This window comes from Argopecten irradians, chromosome 4 (assembly GCF_041381155.1).
Source record: "Argopecten irradians isolate NY chromosome 4, Ai_NY, whole genome shotgun sequence".
Taxonomy (NCBI): Eukaryota; Metazoa; Mollusca; class Bivalvia; order Pectinida; family Pectinidae; genus Argopecten; species Argopecten irradians.
This window is the reverse complement of record NC_091137.1, coordinates 49586990-49607253: the sequence shown is the minus strand read 5'-3', so window position 1 is coordinate 49607253 and position 20264 is coordinate 49586990.

Below are 20264 nucleotides of genomic sequence, written 5' to 3'. Positions count from 1 at the left end.
GAAGTTAAGCTCCTTGTTATTACACAGGACTTGTAATTCTATAAGGGAACAATAGAGTGATAACTAAGATGCAATAGCAACAATCGCGACAACAAAATAAAGATAATAATAACTCGATATATTTAGTTAGTAGTTTATAGAAATTGATCAATATGCATCAATTTCATGATTACAAGATCCACACCAAGATATCTTGTAATCGGGATACAAGATGACGTCTATAACCTGTTGTATATCAAATATTATTCAATTATTTACAAAAATTGATTAATGCCTCAAAATCTCTATTACAAGATTCACAATACCAGTACAAGAGATCCCAGAAGGATCTTGACGGATCTTGGCGCCCACCACAGAATGATTATTGATGTCTGACAATGGAAAGATCGAGGGATCGTCTCGCTGCTTTTCAATCTTCAACTACAAACTACATATGAAATTTGAAAAAAAAATCCCTTCAGTATACTTTCCAAGAAAAAGTGGTAACAAACTTCAAAATCCAAGATGGCAACCTGTCGGCCATCTTGTCCGCCGATCAGTTCGAAAATGCAAAACTCCCAGGCATTTAGGGGAACCTACATGTATATGAAATTTGAGACAGATAGCTTTAGTAGTTTCTGAGAAATAGCGGTAACAAACAAACTTCAATTATCAAAATAAAAGATGGCTGCCTGTTTGTAGGGCCCAGGGAAAACTTAATTGTGAGATTTGAGAAAAAAATCTCTTCGGTACTTTCTGAGAAATAGCGACAACAAGAATGGTTGGACGGAATGACGAACGGACAGACGACGGATCACGAACAAAAGGCGATTTGAATAGCCCACCATCTAGTGGTCTGACTAACTAAATTATTGTTTGCAATATTAAACACAACTATTTACAGAAATTGATTGAGTAATCAATTTCACCAGTAATAGATTCACAAAAGAGTACTAGACTTTTGTATCAAATAAAGTACAAATTATTTTTGGAAATTGATCAAGTCACCGATTTGTCTGACATATTACAAGATGATCGAGCTATGCGAACCATCTCATAACAAGTACTCATTGTAATGGACGCCCTCAAACGCATCCCCGATTGCAACAAATCAAGAATGCAGTTGCACAGTGTATATGAACATCTTGGGAGAAATTTGATGTACTTTTATATAGGAATTCAGGTTCTCCTAAAATGTACATAACGACATAACTCGGTGATCATGACCCAGGACCTGGCCATGCCTTGTACCTGCGTCTAGTGCGCACCCCAACTTTTCACTTGATAATTTATGAAAAAAGTGCGCACTATACGCACAAAAATACGTTAATACAAGGTTATTTTCAGAGGAATTGATTTGGCAGTTATCATGACTGTATGGCATCCCTTAAAATTTTAAGTTAAAACCCCCATTTACTAATTTTCAATGAATTGCTGAGAAAAAAATTGAAAACAGGAAGTTGGCCCAGCGACAATCTTTTAAATTTTTCATCATATTGATCAGCATTCCTTAATACCCCTATATGCTAATTTTTATTGAAACCAGAGACCAAAATATTAAAATAGGAAGTTAGCCCAGCGACCATTTTGGAATACCAAAAATCTTTACGAAAATGTTTTTATGTTTTTCGCCATCCCTTAAAGCCCATGTAGACCAATTTTCATTGAGATCAGAGATCGAAACCTGAAGAACAGGAAATGAGCCAACGGCCATCTTGGAATAGCAAAATCTTTAAGAAAACGTTTGCATGTTGTTCGCCATCACTAAATAATCCTATAGACCAATTTTCATTGAGATCGGACATCGAAACCTGAAAACCTGCCTTGGATGCTGACTATTGTCTGCCAGTGCATACATAAGTGTACATAATATAAATGTGGTGTTCAAGCTATTGTTAAAATCCCATAGAAACTACCCACAGCCCAGTTTGCTTTAAATTTTGCATTTCGAAAATACTACTAGGCCTAGTTGTCCCTACTCCATGATTATTTCATTGCAGATAACTGTACAATCATGCCAAAACATGTCGTCCTTTGCTAAATATTCTACAATTTTTTATTTGTAAATCATTTAAGTAGTTCGTATACTGTATATTTGATCCATTTCTTTCTCATTTTTTACGGAAAATTGTGTTTGAAATAATGTCTTTCGAATAAATTACACTTTTAGGAGAATACGAAACATTGCTCTTTGTCATCTCGTTTCACCATGTTTAAGGATGTGTTCACAATTTTACCCTGCATTAAACATACTCTCAGAACATTTTCTATCTATATGTAAATTAGTTTGGAAATGAAAATCCGGGAAAACAGATTTTGGGTGACCTGAATATATAAATATATAGCAAGTGCGTGTAGCAACGGAACACTTCTCTGTTGGTATACTTAGCTATACACTTCCAGTTTAAGATTCCAGAGTCCGAGTTTAGTGAGAAAATTAGTGTATAGTAATAACCCTACATTCTTACTATAATGATAACACATTTGAAAAAAATTGGTTGCCATGGTAACAAAACCGCGGCCTCTGGTTGGCTAAAATTTAAATAATGTCAGAATTAAGTGAAAATCGGTATATTGGGGTTACGAGGTACATTCTAGATTGGTTGCCATGGAAACAAAATGGAGGCCTCTGATTGGTTGAAATTTAGATATTGTCAGATTTAATTCAATTCATTTATTCATTTATTTGCATTTTTTCATCCACAAACAAGGATCGATAGCAAATTACAAAGGTAACATTACATGTATAATACAATGATATTAAAACAGGAACAACTTATGCATTCAGCAAACCCGCTTTTCTAAGTTAAAACGACTTTTTAATGAAGATTCCCGAATCGTGCACAAGTTGTGGTTCTTAGATGACAATAACTAAAAAATATTAAATATCATAGAATTAATTTTGTATTCAGATAAAAAAAGTTTTTCTTTCAGTAGAATTTACTGTACACTTGAGGATGAAGTGAAGTGAGCTTCATCCTCTACAATATTATAAAATTTACATAACCGGTGCTTGCGAGGTATCTTTTTTGTCCTACCAGCTTCAATTTCTATAGGTAGTAATTGCTGATCCGACGTTTTGCTAGCAATATTCGATATTCAAAATCTTGCAAAGAAAGATAATATTCCTCTTTATAGTTTTGTTTAAGTTTACTGTATAGAAATAGTTTATTACTACAATCTAAAAGCTGCATAAAAGAAAATAATGTGAAATCTGCCATGTATGAATCTTGTTAATGACCGTTTTAATCCGGCTTGTTCCTTCCTACTGAAGTTTCCCCTTTTAATGTCAAATGTGATGTTACTTTCGTTGATAATACTTGATACGTATGAAAATCACGAATATAATCTACTTTCATAATTGTTTTACTGACCTTCAAAGCTTCTTTTACAAGATTATTTATGTCATTTTGTGATATTCTAGAAACAGTCTAGTGAATACTGCCCTAATTCAGCCCTAGAAGCAACATTTACTGCATATTTTCCAACCCCAAGCGCCATTTTGCAAAATTTTAAATTTATTTGTTCGAATGGCGCTTTATCTATTATTGAGAATGCGTCAAATGTTGAATTATTTACACTAGCTCTTTTATTTGAATTTGCAATTTTACTGTGTAAACGTCAGCACACCACATTTCAGAATTATATGTTAAAATTGGTCTTACTGAAATATAATACAACTTTTTCCAGAGCCATAAGGGCATATCAGCTATTTTATTTAAATATTGTCTAATTGAGAACAAAATTAGCAGCTAGCATGAATTGACTTAAGTTGTACCTGAATAAAGTGAAAATCAAAATCGCACAATTACAAGTTGTCCGAGATTTTGTATGTCCAGTTAATATACAGGTAAACGACGCGCGAGTTTTTAGGCTAGTTGCGATACTTTTGATATTAAAAATAGATTGAAATGCATTTTTATATCGAACAAATTACTTTTTTTTAATCATACCTCCATTTCTGAAATGTTTTGAACCGAGATACGTGCACGATTAAAGGGAGGCAATGTCAGTAATAATCAAGGCTAAATATATAGAAAATTTTAGATATTTTGGTTTGTAATAAAGTCATACTAGTTTTTATAGATGCTACGAGAATGGTAATTTGTATCTATTAAAACAGGAGCATATGAATTATTATTTTTCTTCAAATATTTTCACTTTATTCAGGTACAACTTAAGTCAATTCATGCTAGCTGCTAATTTTGTTCTCAATTAGACAATATTTAGATAAAATAGCTGATATGCCCTTATGGCTCTGGAAAAAGTTGTATTATATTTCAGTAAGACCAATTTTAACATATAATTCTGAAATGTGGTATGCTGACGTTTACACAGTAAAATTGCAAATGCAAGTAAAAGAGCTAGTGTAAATAATTCAACATTTGACGCATTCTCAATAATAGATAAAGCGCCATTCGAACAAATAAATTTAAAATTTTGCAAAATGGCGCTTGGGGTTGGAAAATATGCAGTAAATGTTGCTTCTAGGGCTTAATTAGAGCAGAATTCACTAGACTGTTTCATTAATACTCAAGCATTGTGTTTTCTAGAATATCACAAAATGACATAAATAATCTTGTAAAAGTTTTGAAGGTCAGTAAAACAATTATGAAAGTAGATTATATTCGTGATTTTCATACGTATCAAGTATTATCAACGAAAATAACATCACATTTGTCATTAAAAGGGAAAACTTCAGTAGGAAGGAACAAGCCGGATTAAAACGGTCATTAACAAGATTCATACATGGCAGATTTCACATTATTTTCTTTTATGCAGCTTTTAGATTGTAGTAATAAACTATTTCTATACAGTAAACTTAAACAAAACTATAAAGAGGAATATTATCTTTCTTTGCAAGATTTTGAATATCGAATATTGCTAGCAAAACGTCGGATCAGCAATTACAACCTATAAAAATTGAAGCTGGTAGGACAAAAAAGATTCCTTGCAAGCACCAGTTATGTAAATTTTGTAATATTGTAGAGGATAAAGAAGCTCACTTCATCCTCAAGTGTACAGTAAATTCTACTGAAAGAAAAACTTTCTTATCTAAATACAAAATTAGTTCTATGATATTTAGTAAGGTTATTGTCATGTAAGAACCACAACTTGTGCACGGTTAGGGAATCTTCATTAAAAAGTCGTTTTAACTTAGAAATGCGGGCTTGTTGAATAATAAGTTGTTCTTGTTTTAATATCATTGTGGCAACCAATCTTTTAGAAAGTGATACCATGTTATTCAGCATGTATCTCGTAACCCCAATATACCGATTTTCGCTTGATTCTGACATTATTTAATTTTCAGCCAACCAGATGCCGCGGTTTTGTTACCATGGCAACTAATATTTTCAAATGTGTTACCATTATAGTAATGTAAAGTTATTACTTTACACTAATTTTCTCACTAAACTCGGCCTCTGGAATCTTAAACTGGAAGTGTATAGCTAAGTATACCAATAGAGAAGTGTTCCGCTGCTACACGCAATTGCTATATATCTATAATATTCAGGCTACCCAAAATCTGTTTTCCCGGATTTTAATTTCCAAACTAATTTACACATAGATAGAAAATGTCCTGAAAGTATGTTTAATGCAGTGTAAAATTGTGAACACATCCTTAAATAGGGTGAAACAAGATGACAAAGAGCAATGTTTCGTTTTCTCCTAAAAGTGTAATTTTTTCAAAAGACATTATTTCAAGCAAAATTTTCCATAAAAAATCTTAAAGAAATGGCTCGGATATAAAGTATACGAAATACTCAAATGGTTTATAAATAAAAAAAATATGTAGAATATTTAGCAAAGGATGACCTATTTTGGCATGTTTGTATAGTTAGCTCTAATGAAAATGTACATGGAGATTTAAGGCCATTTGGGCCTTTTTTAAAATCACATAAAAGACAAAAGTAAGGACAACTAGACCTAGTAGTATTTTCGAAATGCAAAATTTAAAGCAAACTAGGCTGTGGGTAGTTTCTATGGGATTTTAACAATATCTTGAACACCACATTTATATTATGTACAACTATGTATGCATTGGCAGAAAATAGTCAGCATCCAAGGCAGTCGACGAAGCGGAGAGCCGATTTCGACACAAAGATATTGTGGGAACAACTGCAGTAGGAAGGCAATGCCTAGGAACTCTCTGGAAGAAAACTGATGTCACAGAGAGGCCGTCGTACAGAAGGAGATAAGAAGTAGGGAAGAGGAAAGAAGACGGACCAAAGCAGTAGAACTGGGTGTTCAGGGGGCATGGAAAAGGTGGGACACAGAACCATGTATTCTATCCTGGACAGAAATCTGGAAGTAACCACAATTCCAACTGCTTTTTCTCCTCCGATCTGTGTATGATGTGCTACCAGCACAAGCATATCTTCATAGATGGAACCTTGTGGAAACACCAGACTGCCCTCTGTGTGGGCAGATAGGAACTCTCCAACATATAATCACCTCCTGTAATGTGGCCCTATCACAGGGAAGATTTACGTGGGGCCACAACCAAGTCCTCAGGGAGTTGGCTGATAGTTTGGAGAAAGAACGGAAGAGCGTCAGGTCCAGTCAATCAAGGTCCAAGCATACGCAGATTAGGTTTGTGAGGGAAGGTGAAACAATTGCATCTAAATCTGAGAAATTAACCGGAATTATCAGCCAGGCAGGGGACTGGAGGCTGGAGGTAGATCTCAACTAGATATTAACTTTTCGTATATAGTTCCCACCAACCTCAGACCGGATGTGGTTCTATGGTCACCAGGAACGAAGAAAATCATCATTATCGAACTAACAGTCACATGGGAAGAAAGGTGCAATTCAAGCACATGAAAGTAAAAGGAGCAGGGCTGGCATACGCGATACTATCCTGTTGAGGTTGAATGCAGAGTCTTCCCCGCATAGTCTGTGTGGAGAATGCTATCTTCATTAGGGTCATCGGATAGGACCAGAAGGACAGCAGTGCAAAGGATGGCTAAGGCAGCAGAACGATCTTCATGCTGGGTGTGGATGAAGAAGGACACCAGTAGCTGAAACCACCGACGCGCAGCGACTGATCATCACTGTGGACCCCCCATGTTGAGAGTGTACCGAGTAAGGGGTCGAAGCACGCAATGAGAGATGGCCTCGGCTGAGGACGTCGGCGGTGCTGCAGCATTCCATCACAGCTGTATTTAGGTAAATTTACCTGGGCAACCAGTGGCGGCTAGGAAAGACTGGCTGACAACCGAGAGAAGTTTGGTGATATTTGGAAAGACAGATGGCATTTAGAAAAGACTGGAAATTTGGGTTTAAAAGGTTGGCAGCCCGACACACAGTTCCTGTGAGGGAACACCATAGCAAGCTACGACACATGTTGAAGAACAACACCCCCAGGGTCGTCCGGGAGGGGAGGGGAGAGCATGAAAAACCCAGCAACATGGATACAACGGCAACGACTCGGCTTGTACAACGGACATTGACAGGAACAATAGCAGAAACAAAGTGTCACTGTGTGAAAGTGTGTAGGAACCTGAAGGGGTTGAATATTCACCAAGCAAAAACCAAATGTAGACCTGTGACGCGGAAAGAGAAACGCAGAGTTAACACTGATGGTACGGAGGAAGACTCAAGCCAGGAAGAACAAAACAGTGCTGAGGACCTCCTACCCACTAAAGACGATCAGGACTATATTGGAGCGGAGAATGATAGTCAGAACCCAATTCATGCTTACCAGGAGGAAGATGGAAACACCAGGAAGGAGACAATACAGTGGCCATCTTCAGAAGATAAAGGGTGGAAAGCATTTGACAAAGGCCTCGATAAGATCTTGCAGAGGGCATTGGTAGGCGACGTAAATGGAAGCTAACATCACTGTCAACATGAGTGTACGCAGTTGAACTAGAGCGCTTTGGAACAAAGCAAGTTGGTAGCAGGAAGGATGAACATGTAACACGCAACAGGCGCCAAAAGGAGATACTCAACCTTCGGACGGAAATCAGGACTATCACCAAACAATTTAAGACCGCAAACGACGAGGAGAAGATTGGTTTGGATGAGTTCAGAGCTATCCTGAGAGAGAAGAGAAACAATCTCCAAAGACCAGAGAGAATACGGAAATCTAAGAAAGAGAGGAAGAAAAAGAGAACTAGGTTCATAGCTAACCCGTACAGACTAACTAAATCAACACTGGAAGGATCTAGGTCAGGGTAGCTGAAGTGTTCTAGAAAGGAGGTAGAGAGATACCTACCAGAAACACATTTATTATTGGTTATTTAGAGCAAGGAAGACCACTAGACCCATGTGAAAGAATAGAAGCAGTGCTAGAACTAGGGATACCATGGGACAGTAAGGAACCATCATGGAAGGAGGTCCAAGAGACTGTCAAGAAAGCCAGATCTTGGATCAGCACCCGGGCCGAATGGAATCCCTTACAAGATCAACAAGAACTGTCCGAAGATTTTGAGGCATTTATGGAAGCTACTGAAAGGCATATGGAGGAAAGGAAAGATACCATCTTGCTGGCAAAAGTCTGAGGGCTGTTTCGTAACAAAGGAAGACAACTCGGAGGGCATCAATCTGTTTCGTATCATCTCATTACTAAATGTAGAAGGGAAAATATTCTTCTCTTTTCTAGCAAGAAGGCTGACAACATACATGACAGAGAACCAGTATAATGTTGCATTGGTACAGAAGGGAGAAATTCCTAGATTCTCAGGATGCGTAGAACATACCAACATCGTAACGCAACTAATCCGGAAAGCCAAGAGCTCACTGTGATATGGTTGGATCTAACAAACTCACATGGAACCATCCCACATAAGCTAATACAAGAGGCCTTTGAACACTACCATATTCCAGAGCACTTCAGAAGTAAATCTTCGCTTTACAACCAACACATGTACTACATCTTGGCAGAAGCTGCAGAAGGGCATCGTGACATGGTGTACCATCTCAGTTATCATCTTCATAATGGGCATGAATATGATTATCCGAGCTGGAGAAAGGAAAACAGGAGGCCCAAAGACATACAGTATCATCAGTCAGCCGCCGAATAGAGGCTTTATGGATGATCTGACCATCACTACAGACACCCAGGTTCAGGCAAGATGGATACTGACAGCCCTAGAAGAAACAGCAACTTGGGGAAGAATGACTTTCAAACACAGGATGTCAAGATCTCTTATAATAAAGAAGGGAAGAGTAACCAGACAATTCCAACTAAAGATCCAGTGGGAGGAGATACAAGCAATAATCGGAAACCCCATCAAATGTCTTGGAAAGTGGTTTGATGAATCCCCAAGGGACAAAGGCAACAACAGGAGAATTGAACAACAGGTCCAAGAAGGGATGAGACGTATAGACAAAACAGGTCTCTCAGGGAAGTTGAAAGCCTGAATATACCAGCACGGTCTCTTGCCACGCCTAGCATGGCCTCTGATGCTCTATGAGATCTCAATTTCAGCGGTTGAGAGGATGGAGCGAATCATCAAACGGCACCTTTGAAGGTGGTTGGGAGTGCCCCCAAGCTTTACTACAGTAGGCTTATACAGCAGAACGGCAAAACTCCAACCTCCTCTCTCTTCATTAGTTGAAGAATTCAAGTTAGGCAAGACAAGACCCATCATGACCTTAAAAGAGTCAAAGGATGACCAGGCGCGGCTAGCAGGCGTAGAAGTACGCACTGGCAGAAAAAAGGTCAGCATTTAGGGCAGTCGACGAAGCGGAGAGCCGGTTGCGATACAAAGATATTGTCGAAACAACTACAGTAGGAAGGCAGGGCCTAGGAACATCAAAACACACTCTCTGGAAGGAAGCTGATAACACAGACAGGAGATCATTGGTGCAGATGGATATAAGAAGTAAAGAAGAAGAAAGAAGACAGACCAAAGCAGTAGAACAGGGTGTTCAGGGGGAAGGACAAGGTGGGACACAGAACCACGTATTCAATCCTGGACAGAAATCTGGAAGTACCCACAATTCCAACTGCATGTTCTTCTCCGATCTGTGTATGATGTGCTACCAGCAGAGAGGAATTCTCCAACACATAATCTTCTGTAATGTGGCCCTTTTACAGGGAAGATTTACGTGGGGCCACAACCAAGTCCTCAGGGAGCTGGCTGATGGTTTGGAGAAAGAACGGAAGAGCGTCAGGTCCAGTCAACCAAGGTCCAAGCATACGCAGATTAGGTTTGTGAGGGAAGCTGAAACAAATACACCCAGATCTGAGAAATCAACCGGAATTATCAGCCAGGCAAGGGACTGGAGGCTGCAGGTAGATCTCAATCAGGGATCACAGGAACATTAAGAAGAGAGACTTTTTATAGCCGGCTAATGAGAGGCCTCGCTCATGCATATTTTACCGGGAACAGACAGTCAGACACTATGAATTTTTAATTATGCAAGTTATATTTGTGCAAATGGGGCTTAAATCGTCTTAGTGACGGCACTTTGTATAGATGGGTAGAATGATTTTGATAGGAAATTATCGCTCTTTCCTACAGTAGAAGCCGTTTTTATGAAGATGTGCTAGAAATGTGTTTTTATAAGCGCTAAAGGTAGGCGGGTGTCTGTGAGCTTTTAATCCTATATAGTACCATGTAGAGTATGATTTTTACTGTTCTTTTATCTTGACCTCTTAAACGTCTAAAATGGTCTTAGGGCACTCTGGTGGGTCCATGATTATAAAATCTGTAACTAATTCTCAGATCCCTGTGGCTTGTGTAAGTCTATAAACAAATGAAATAATACGACGAATCATACCATCACCTGATAAGATGACATTGTAAATCATATATACCTGATCATTACAGCTATATAACTCCTTTGCATATCTATTGTTCCACGTGGTAATCGATACAATGTACACAAGGTCTGTTGCCAGATCATAGATTTTTTTTCTTATCTGAACAATGCTTGAACGGAGCTAGAATGTAGAATTACTGTATTCATTTCTGGAAAATCAATCGATGAAATTAAAATAAAACAAGTAATTTCACTATACTACGATGCTCTTCAATGCATATTGCCTAATATCTCGCATCTGTTGGTAGGCCTTCACAGAGCCCCAGATTTCACAGCTGCTGGTAGGCCTTCACAAAGCCCTAAATCTCAGTTATTGGTAGGCCTTCACAGAGCCCCAGATCTCACAGCTGTTGGTAGGCCTTCACAAAGCCCTAAATCTCAGTTGTTTGTAGGCCTTCAAAGAGCCCTAGATCTCACAGTTGTTGGTAGGCCTTCGAGGAGCCTCAGATCTCACAGCTGCTGGTAGGCCTTCACAGAGCCCCAGATCTCACAGGTGCTGGTAGGCCTTCACAGAGCCCCAGATTCACAAAGCCCTAATCTCTCAGTTGTTGGTAGGCCTTCAAAGAGCCCTAGATCTCACAGCTGTTGGTAGGCCTTCACAGAGCCCCAGATCTCACAGCTGTTGGTAGGCCTTCACAGAGCCCCAGATCTCACAGCTGCTGGTAGGCCTTCACAGAGCCCCAGATCTCACAGCTGTTGGTAGGCCTTCGCAGAGCCCCAGATCTCACAGCTGTTGGTAGGCCTTCGCAGAGCCCCAGATCTCACAGCTGTTGGTAGGCCTTCACAGAGCCCCAGATCTCACAGCTGTTGGTAGGCCTTCACAGAGCCTCAGATCTCACAGCTGTTGGTAGGCCTTCACAGAGCCCCAGATCTCACAGCTGTTGGTAGGTCTTCGCAGAGCCCCAGATCTCACAGCTGCTGGTAGGCCTTCACAGAGCCCCAGATCTCACAGCTGTTGGTAGGCCTTCACAGAGCCCCAGATCTCACAGCTGTTGGTAGGCCTTCACAGAGCCTTCACAGATCTCTCACAGCTGTTGGTAGGCCTTCACAGAGCCCCAGATCTCACAGCTGTTGGTAGGTCTTCACAGAGCCCCAGATCTCACAGCTGTTGGTAGGCCTTCACAGAGCCCCAGATCTCACAGCTGTTGGTAGGCCTTCACAGAGCCCCAGATCTCACAGCTGTTGGTAGGCCTTCGCAGAGCCCCAGATCTCACAGCTGTTGGTAGGCCTTCACAGAGCCCCAGATCTCACAGCTGCTGGTAGGCCTTCACAGAGCCCCAGATCTCACAGCGGTTGGTAGGCCTTCACAGAGCCCCAGATCTCACAGCTGTTGGTAGGTCTTCGCAGAGCCCCAGATCTCACAGCTGCTGGTAGGCCTTCACAGAGTCCCAGATCTCACAGCTGTTGGTAGGCGTTCACGGAGCCTCAGATCTCACAGCTGTTGGTAGGCCTTCACAGAGCCCCAGATCTCACAGCTGTTGGTAGGTCTTCGCAGAGCCCCAGATCTCACAGCTGCTGGTAGGCCTTCACAGAGCCCCAGATCTCACAGCTGTTGGTAGGCCTTCGCGGAGCCTCAGATCTCACAGCTGTTGGTAGGCCTTCGCGGAGCCTCAGATCTCACAGCTGTTGGTAGGCCTTCACAGAGCCTCAGATCTCACAGCTGTTGGTAGGCCTTCACAGAGCCTCAGATCTCACAGCTGTTGGTAGGCCTTCGCAGAGCCTCAGATCTCACAGCTGTTGGTAGGCCTTCGCGGAGCCTCAGATCTCACAGCTGTTGGTAGGCCTTCGCGGAGCCTCAGATCTCACAGCTGTTGGTAGGCCTTCGCGGAGCCTCAGATCTCACAGCTGTTGGTAGGCCTTCGCGGAGCCTCAGATCTCACAGCTGTTGGTAGGCCTTCGCAGAGCCTCAGATCTCACAGCTGTTGGTAGGCCTTCGCGGAGCCTCAGATCTCACAGCTGTTGGTAGGCCTTCGCAGAGCCTCAGATCTCACAGCTGTTGGTAGGCCTTCACAGAGCCCCAGATCTCACAGCTGTTGGTAGGCCTTCACAGAGCCCCAGATCTCACAGCTGTTGGTAGGCCTTCACAGAGCCCCAGATCTCACAGCTGTTGGTAGGCCTTCACAGAGCCCCAGATCTCACAGCTGTTGGTAGGCCTTCGCAGAGCCTCAGATCTCACAGCTGTTGGTAGGCCTTCGCGGAGCCTCAGATCTCACAGCTGTTGGTAGGCCTTCACGGAGCCTCAGATCTCACAGCTGTTGGTAGGCCTTCACAGAGCCCTCAGATCTCACAGCTGCTGGTAGGCTTCACAGAGCCCAGATCTCACAGCTGTTGGTAGGCCTTCACAAAGCCCTAGATCTCACAGCTGTTGGTAGGCCTTCACAGAGCCCCAGATCTCACAGCTGCTGGTAGGCCTTCACAGAGCCCCAGATCTCACAGCTGCTGGTAGGCCTTCACAGAGCCCCAGATCTCACAGCTGTTGGTAGGTCTTCGCAGAGCCCCAGATCTCACAGCTGCTGGTAGGCCTTCACAGAGCCTCAGATCTCACAGCTGCTGGTAGGCCTTCACAGAGCCCCAGATCTCACAGCTGTTGGTAGGCCTTCACAGAGCCCCAGATCTCACAGCTGCTGGTAGGCCTTCACAGAGCCCCAGATCTCACAGCTGCTGGTAGGCCTTCACAGAGCCCCAGATCTCACAGCTGCTGGTAGGCCTTCACAGAGCCTCAGATCTCACAGCTGTTGGTAGGCCTTCACAGAGCCCCAGATCTCACAGCTGTCTCACAGCTGCTGGTAGGCCTTCACAGAGCCCCAGATCTCACAGCTGCTGGTAGGCCTTCACAGAGCCTCAGATCTCACAGCTGTTGGTAGGCCTTCACAGAGCCCCAGATCTCACAGCTGTTGGTAGGCCTTCGCAGAGCCCCAGATCTCACAGCTGTTGGTAGGCCTTCACAGAGCCCCAGATCTCACAGCTGTTGGTAGGTCTTCGCAGAGCCCCAGATCTCACAGCTGTTGGTAGGCCTTCACAGAGCCCCAGATCTCACAGCTGTTGGTAGGCCTTCGCAGAGCCCCAGATCTCACAGAGCCCAAGCAGCCTCAGATCTCACAGCTGTTGGTAGGCCTTCGCAGAGCCTCAGATCTCACAGCTGTTGGTAGGCCTTCGCGGAGCCTCAGATCTCACAGCTGTTGGTAGGCCTTCGCGGAGCCTCAGATCTCACAGCTGTTGGTAGGCCTTCGCGGAGCCTCAGATCTCACAGCTGTTGGTAGGCCTTCGCAGAGCCTCAGATCTCACAGCTGTTGGTAGGCCTTCGAAGAGATCTCAGATCGTCATGGAGCCTTAGATCTCACAGCTGTTGGTAGGCCTTCGCAGAGCCTCAGATCTCACAGCTGTTGGTAGGCCTTCGCAGAGCCTCAGATCTCACAGCTGTTGGTAGGCCTTCACAGAGCCTCAGATCTCACAGCTGTTGGTAGGCCTTCACAGAGCCTCAGATCTCACAGCTGTTGGTAGGCCTTCGCGGAGCCTCAGATCTCACAGCTGTTGGTAGGCCTTCGCGGAGCCTCAGATCTCACAGCTGTTGGTAGGCCTTCACGGAGCCTCAGATCTAACAGCTGTCGGTAGGCCTTCACAGAGCCCCAGATTTCACAACTGCTGGTAGGCCGTCGCAGAGCCTCAGATCTCACAGTTGTTGGTAGGCCGTCGCGGAGGCTCAGATCTCACAGCTGTTGGTAGGCCTTCACAGAGCCCCAGATCTCACAGCTGTTGGTAGGCCTTCGCAGAGCCCAAGATCTCACAGCTGTTGGTAGGCCTTCACAGAGCCCCAGATCTCACAGCTGTTGGTAGGCCTTCACAGAGCCCCAGATCTCACAGCTGCTGGTAAGGTCTTCGCAGAGCCTCAGATCTCACAGCTGTTGGTAGGCCTTCGCGGAGCCTCAGATCTCACAGCTGTTGGTAGGCCTTCGGAGAGCCTCAGATCTCACAGCTGTTGGTAGGCCTTCGAAGAGCCCCAGATCTCACAGAGCCCAAGATCACATAGCTATTGGTAGACCTTCACAGCAGACAGATCGCTCACTTGAGTTATCTCTGAATCACAACAAAGGTAAGTTGATTGAGTAGCTGTCACTTTTTGATACTCTATCCTTTTCGCATCACCTTACTATTAATACAGATTGACAGACACGACGCATAATAAGGAAACATAATTAAAAAAAAACATAATTTCGAGGTACCACAGCAACTATATATCACATACAAGCGTCCCCGACATTCATTTTTAATGAAAGTCTTTCATATTTACTTATTCTTTAAAGAATTTCTGGAGCTTTTAAGTCCACTGGTTTGAAGTATTAAATAATTATATGATAAGTCTCCATGCAATGAACTAGCTAATAAGCATGACATATTGCGTCATCCTTAGCTAAAGTCCGCGCATAGGAACCATACGTGCTTACAAACACGCTTACGCAATGTGGATGGCGAGGGACAAATTATTGTTAGTTACATGGTTTCCGTTCTATAAGCAGCTCAAGTCAATGGTCTCCTCTGCAATCAATATGATGTGTGTGGGACCGTTTTTTACGTCTTATTTTCAATCATATAAGGGTTTGACTGGCTGTGATGTGACAGTCTTACGTCTTATTTTCAACCATATAAGGGTTTGGCTGGCTGTGATGTGACAGTCTTACGTCTTATTTTCAATCATATAAGGGTTTGGCAGGTTGTGATGTGACAGTCTTACGTCTTGTTTTCAATCATATAAGGGTTTGGCTGGTTGTCCTACGTCGTATTTTCAACCATATAAGGGTTTGGCTGGCTGTGATGTGACAGTCTTACGTCTTATTTTCAATCATATAAGGGTTTGGCAGGTTGTGATGTGACAGTCTTACGTCTTGTTTTCAATCATATAAGGGTTTGGCTGGCTGTGATGTGACAGTCTTACGTCTTATTTTCAATCATATAAGGGTTTGGCAGGTTGTGATGTGACAGTCTTACGTCTTGTTTTCAATCATATAAGGGTTTGGCAGGTTGTGATGTGCCTCCTTCACCGTAGGAACACTAGTGTTTTTATAGTACTATATTATTGTCACAAACAACAAAAGACACCGAGCAACACACCCAACCATTCACATATGACTGAAAATGGACCTTTGGAGTCCCTTAGAATACCTCTGTGACGGAAATTTGATCCCATATACATTGTACATGTATGTCCACCAAATTTTATTTTCAACGATATGATGTATATCGGAAAGAATTTGTCTAGGCTTTGTCTCTGGTCCGATCTATAGTATATTAATGTTGATAATTCTTGTATTGATCAATAAAATATTTCAAAATGAAATGTTTAACGCCGAAAACAATAATATTTCTTCTTTTAACAGATTTAGTCAGGATGTTGTCGAAACATAATATCGTTCTTTTCCTTGTCATCTTCGCCGGAGTATGTCCGGATCCATCCTCGATACTCCAGGGCTTCCGATCACTTACGATCTCTACACCCCTGGACTATCTCATAGTAGAAATTGAAGGCAGCTCAGTGGAAAACATTTGACCAATTATAGGCTAGCAAAAATTTCCTTTGAAGACTACAGAGAGAGCGACGCCTAACATCAAAGCCACACAGTCAACCACAGTGTACCGTTATACGGCTCTTTTGATGTTCATCAAAGGACTAAATTACCTGTTCTATTCTGTTGCCCCCCAGTTTTACTATGAGATAGTCCAGGGGTGTAGAGATCGTAAGTGATCGGAAGCCCTTGAGTATCGAGGATGGTCCGGATCAAGGTGAGTCTTAAAAAGCGGATTTACAAGTGGTGAAGAGGGTAAAGAAGAATGGTTTTATTTGTATAATTACACAGCTAATTTACTGACACAGAGTATTACTTTCTTATCCAGGTAATTGTATCTCCTTGTCGGATGCTGTCCAGGCCGTAGCAGCAGGAGTGGTAGCTAGGTGTTGTAGCGGCCCCTGTTGGGCTTAGTGCTGTTGGGTTTTCCGCCCCCGGGTCAGCCGCTGGTTCCGCTCGTGGTAAATGTAACCCCAAAGTGCAGAAGTGTGAGCCTTAGCGCTGTCATATGTATATTCTATAGATTGCAAAGTTTCTTGACTCTTAAAAAACATTTCTGGAACTAACTTTCCACAGATGAACGAATCTGGTCATCATTTGATGCGGAAATATATACGCGGAGTTATACGCCAAAACCTTACATTATATTGTGTGTCACAAGTGTCCTCAAAACTTACTAGCTTCACACTAAATGACAATGTTTGTATTATTGTGCGTACAGTTGTTTTATAAACAATTTATTGGTGCAATCATCATTTTTTCAGACTCGTAATTATATAAATAAGTGTTCCTCGCGGCAATTTGCAACTTAAAAATCATAGCATTCCTCGCTTCGGTATAAATGTAAGATGTATATATATATATATTCTTCAAAATTACATTCCATCTACATCATTTCTTCTAACGAAAAAGGAGAATCTTAATTTCACTGCATATATATAAGATATCTTGATAGAAATATAAGATATGTCATATAGCATATGAGATATCTCATATAATATATAAGATATCTTATTTAATATATAAGATATCTTATATAATATATGAGAAATCTCATATATTATAATATATGAGATATTTCATATATTTTTTTAATTAATCCTATATAAGATATCTTATATTGTATATAAGATATCTCATTTGATTTATCCATATAAGGTATTTTATATAATTATAAAATCACGTTGCTTTATAAGATATCTTATAAAGGAACGATATTTCAACGAAGGCACAGCAATGAAGTCTCCCTACCCGGAAGTCATAGAGAGCTGTAAAGTATACTACTACTCGTTCAGCCAGACTCTTGTTTGCTTCGCATGCTACGCTAGTATCAAGCGTTTGGTTGAACGAGACAAAAGTATGCATGTATAGATAGGTCACCATTATAGCCAATATATTTATTGTTGCCATGTTCGAATTGACAACTAGAGTGATGGGAATTATCTGCTTCTGTGTTTTCAATACATCGTTGAATGCAACCAAACTGCGGTTTATTCTCCCTTTCGGTACTATCTATGTCATAGCCTGGTGCCCTGGCCTACCCATAATTCTCCGCATAGTAGGCCAGGGCACCAGGCTATCTCTGTCATTGCGAACGATTCTAAGATGTGTTCCGAAGAGCTCCGAATGAGAACTAAGTTTCTGGTTTTAAATGCTACGAAATCTCATTCTATATAAGATATCTTATATAGCAACGAGATTTCAATTATATAAGATATCTTATATGTTAATTAAAATACTTATATACGATATAAGATATCTTATATAGAAAATTAAATAAGATATCTTAAATACTATATGAGATATCTTATATACATATTTAATTTTTATATGAGATATCTTATATACAAAATGTACTATAATTATAGAAGATATTTTATATAATATATGAGATATCTTATATACTTTATAAGATATCTTATATACTTTATAAGATATCTTACATATATATAAGATATCTCATATATATATATTATATATCTTATATAATTCGATTAAATACGGGATATTGCTCCTTCAATAAATGTTAAATTGGCTTGCCATACATAACGTATTTCTGTGTGCTCAGTGTTAGCCTTGATATACCTTGTACTTACTGTAAACCGACCTATATGTGTATGCAATTATGTGACATCTAATGTATTTTCTGATCATGTATATGAGATGTTTGAAAATTATGTAAGATCATACTAACATTGTCTTCAATATACATGTATATGTAGTTCATCAGTCGAGTATGTGTATGTGTTATTTTCTTAATTACGCATTCAAAAACGTATATAATGTATAGGTATAAATATTTTCCAACTTCTAATGCGTTGTAAAGCCCGTGAGGTCTAATTACTATTACTATGACTTGATGCTGAATATTGTTCGATAAACGTACTTAATAATAAAATTGACTTTATATGATAGTGTATAAGTATACTTTACATAAATTTGTTAATATATATATATTATTTTGAGGACATGCGCAAAGTTTCATAAATGCACAAAACAGTATCGATCAAATACAAAAAAATGTAGTTGTGTAACGTTACATGTTACTGTTTTTTTCTTGTATTGCAGTCTCAACCTATTTTTTGAAAAATAAATGGAAAAGGCAATTTTTAAAGCAATGAGTTTATTGAAATACAATGACGTAAAAACTATAAAAAAACACGGATAGGTACTTCGATTAATGCACATCTGCCAGGGTATCGTTCAACACAGCCTACAGATATATTTTTTTTAAATGTTGAGAGTGTAAACCCATTATATGAACCACCCATCTTGAGGACAACAAACCCGACAGACATTCGCAACGTAAAATATTGACAATATGCAGTGAAATGTGGACTACGATAGTACATCAATAACCACCCTTATTGAAAAACAACACATCAAAATCGTCTATATGTAATATAGTTTTACAACGGGATCCATTTTTCAGTAGTCGATTTCAAACAGATTCTGTCGCAAAAGTATGCCGACACGACCCACACGTCCAAACATCATTTTGTAACCATATGACCTTTAAGATCGTATTCTATTGAGATTTTGGACCAGGATATAGCTAGTTGTTTGGAAATCGTCAGAATTTGACGATGATTTTTTTGGGATTTCTCCAGTTGTGTCTAAGTGTTGGCATTCAATGATACGTTAAATGAAAGATAAATATTTCCGAAATATGGTTGTGTATAATTTGCAACATGTTAGTTGGAACAAATTTGCTTTTTAATCGCTTTAAGTGAATGGGGTAACATAGGTCACGTGACCGAGTTGCTAACCCTATATTACCAAGACATGGTGTCAGGTTATCTTTTTAGTCTGCAAATGCCAGTGGTGCGAATCGCATATGAAATGTCTACCTAATGAGAAAATAATGAGAAAATATTCGCTGTTTACTGTGCTTTGCATAGTATGAACTTGTTACAGACATTATTGTATCAAATATTTCTGTGTATTCGGTGTTAGCCTTGATATATCTTGTACATACCGAAAACCGACTTATATCCGTATGCAATAACAATTCGCGGGTAATTTCATGTGAAAAATAACTCGGTGACTCTGTGAAAGTTCAATCGCGAAAATAACTCCCGTGAAAAAAAGAAGTAAGACATAAAACGAGGAAATTAACTCACCTTGAAAAAAGAAGAGTTAGACATTAAACAACGAAATTATCTCATGTAAAAAAAGTTAAACATTCAGTCCATATACATTTGTTTTCAAGCGTATTTCATTTTTATTATTCATCAAAACATTTTGCGAATCTCTGGCCTTGTGCAAATCTATAATTAGAGACGTAATTGAAATATTACAATGTCATCACGTGTCTCGCATGTGATAGTACACCACCGACAAGGTGACATTGTAAATAATGTATTTCTGATTTTAAAAGCATATTGTTCATTATACCTATAGAACTCATTTGCATTTATTGTTCCAAGTGGAATCGATACAATGCACCCA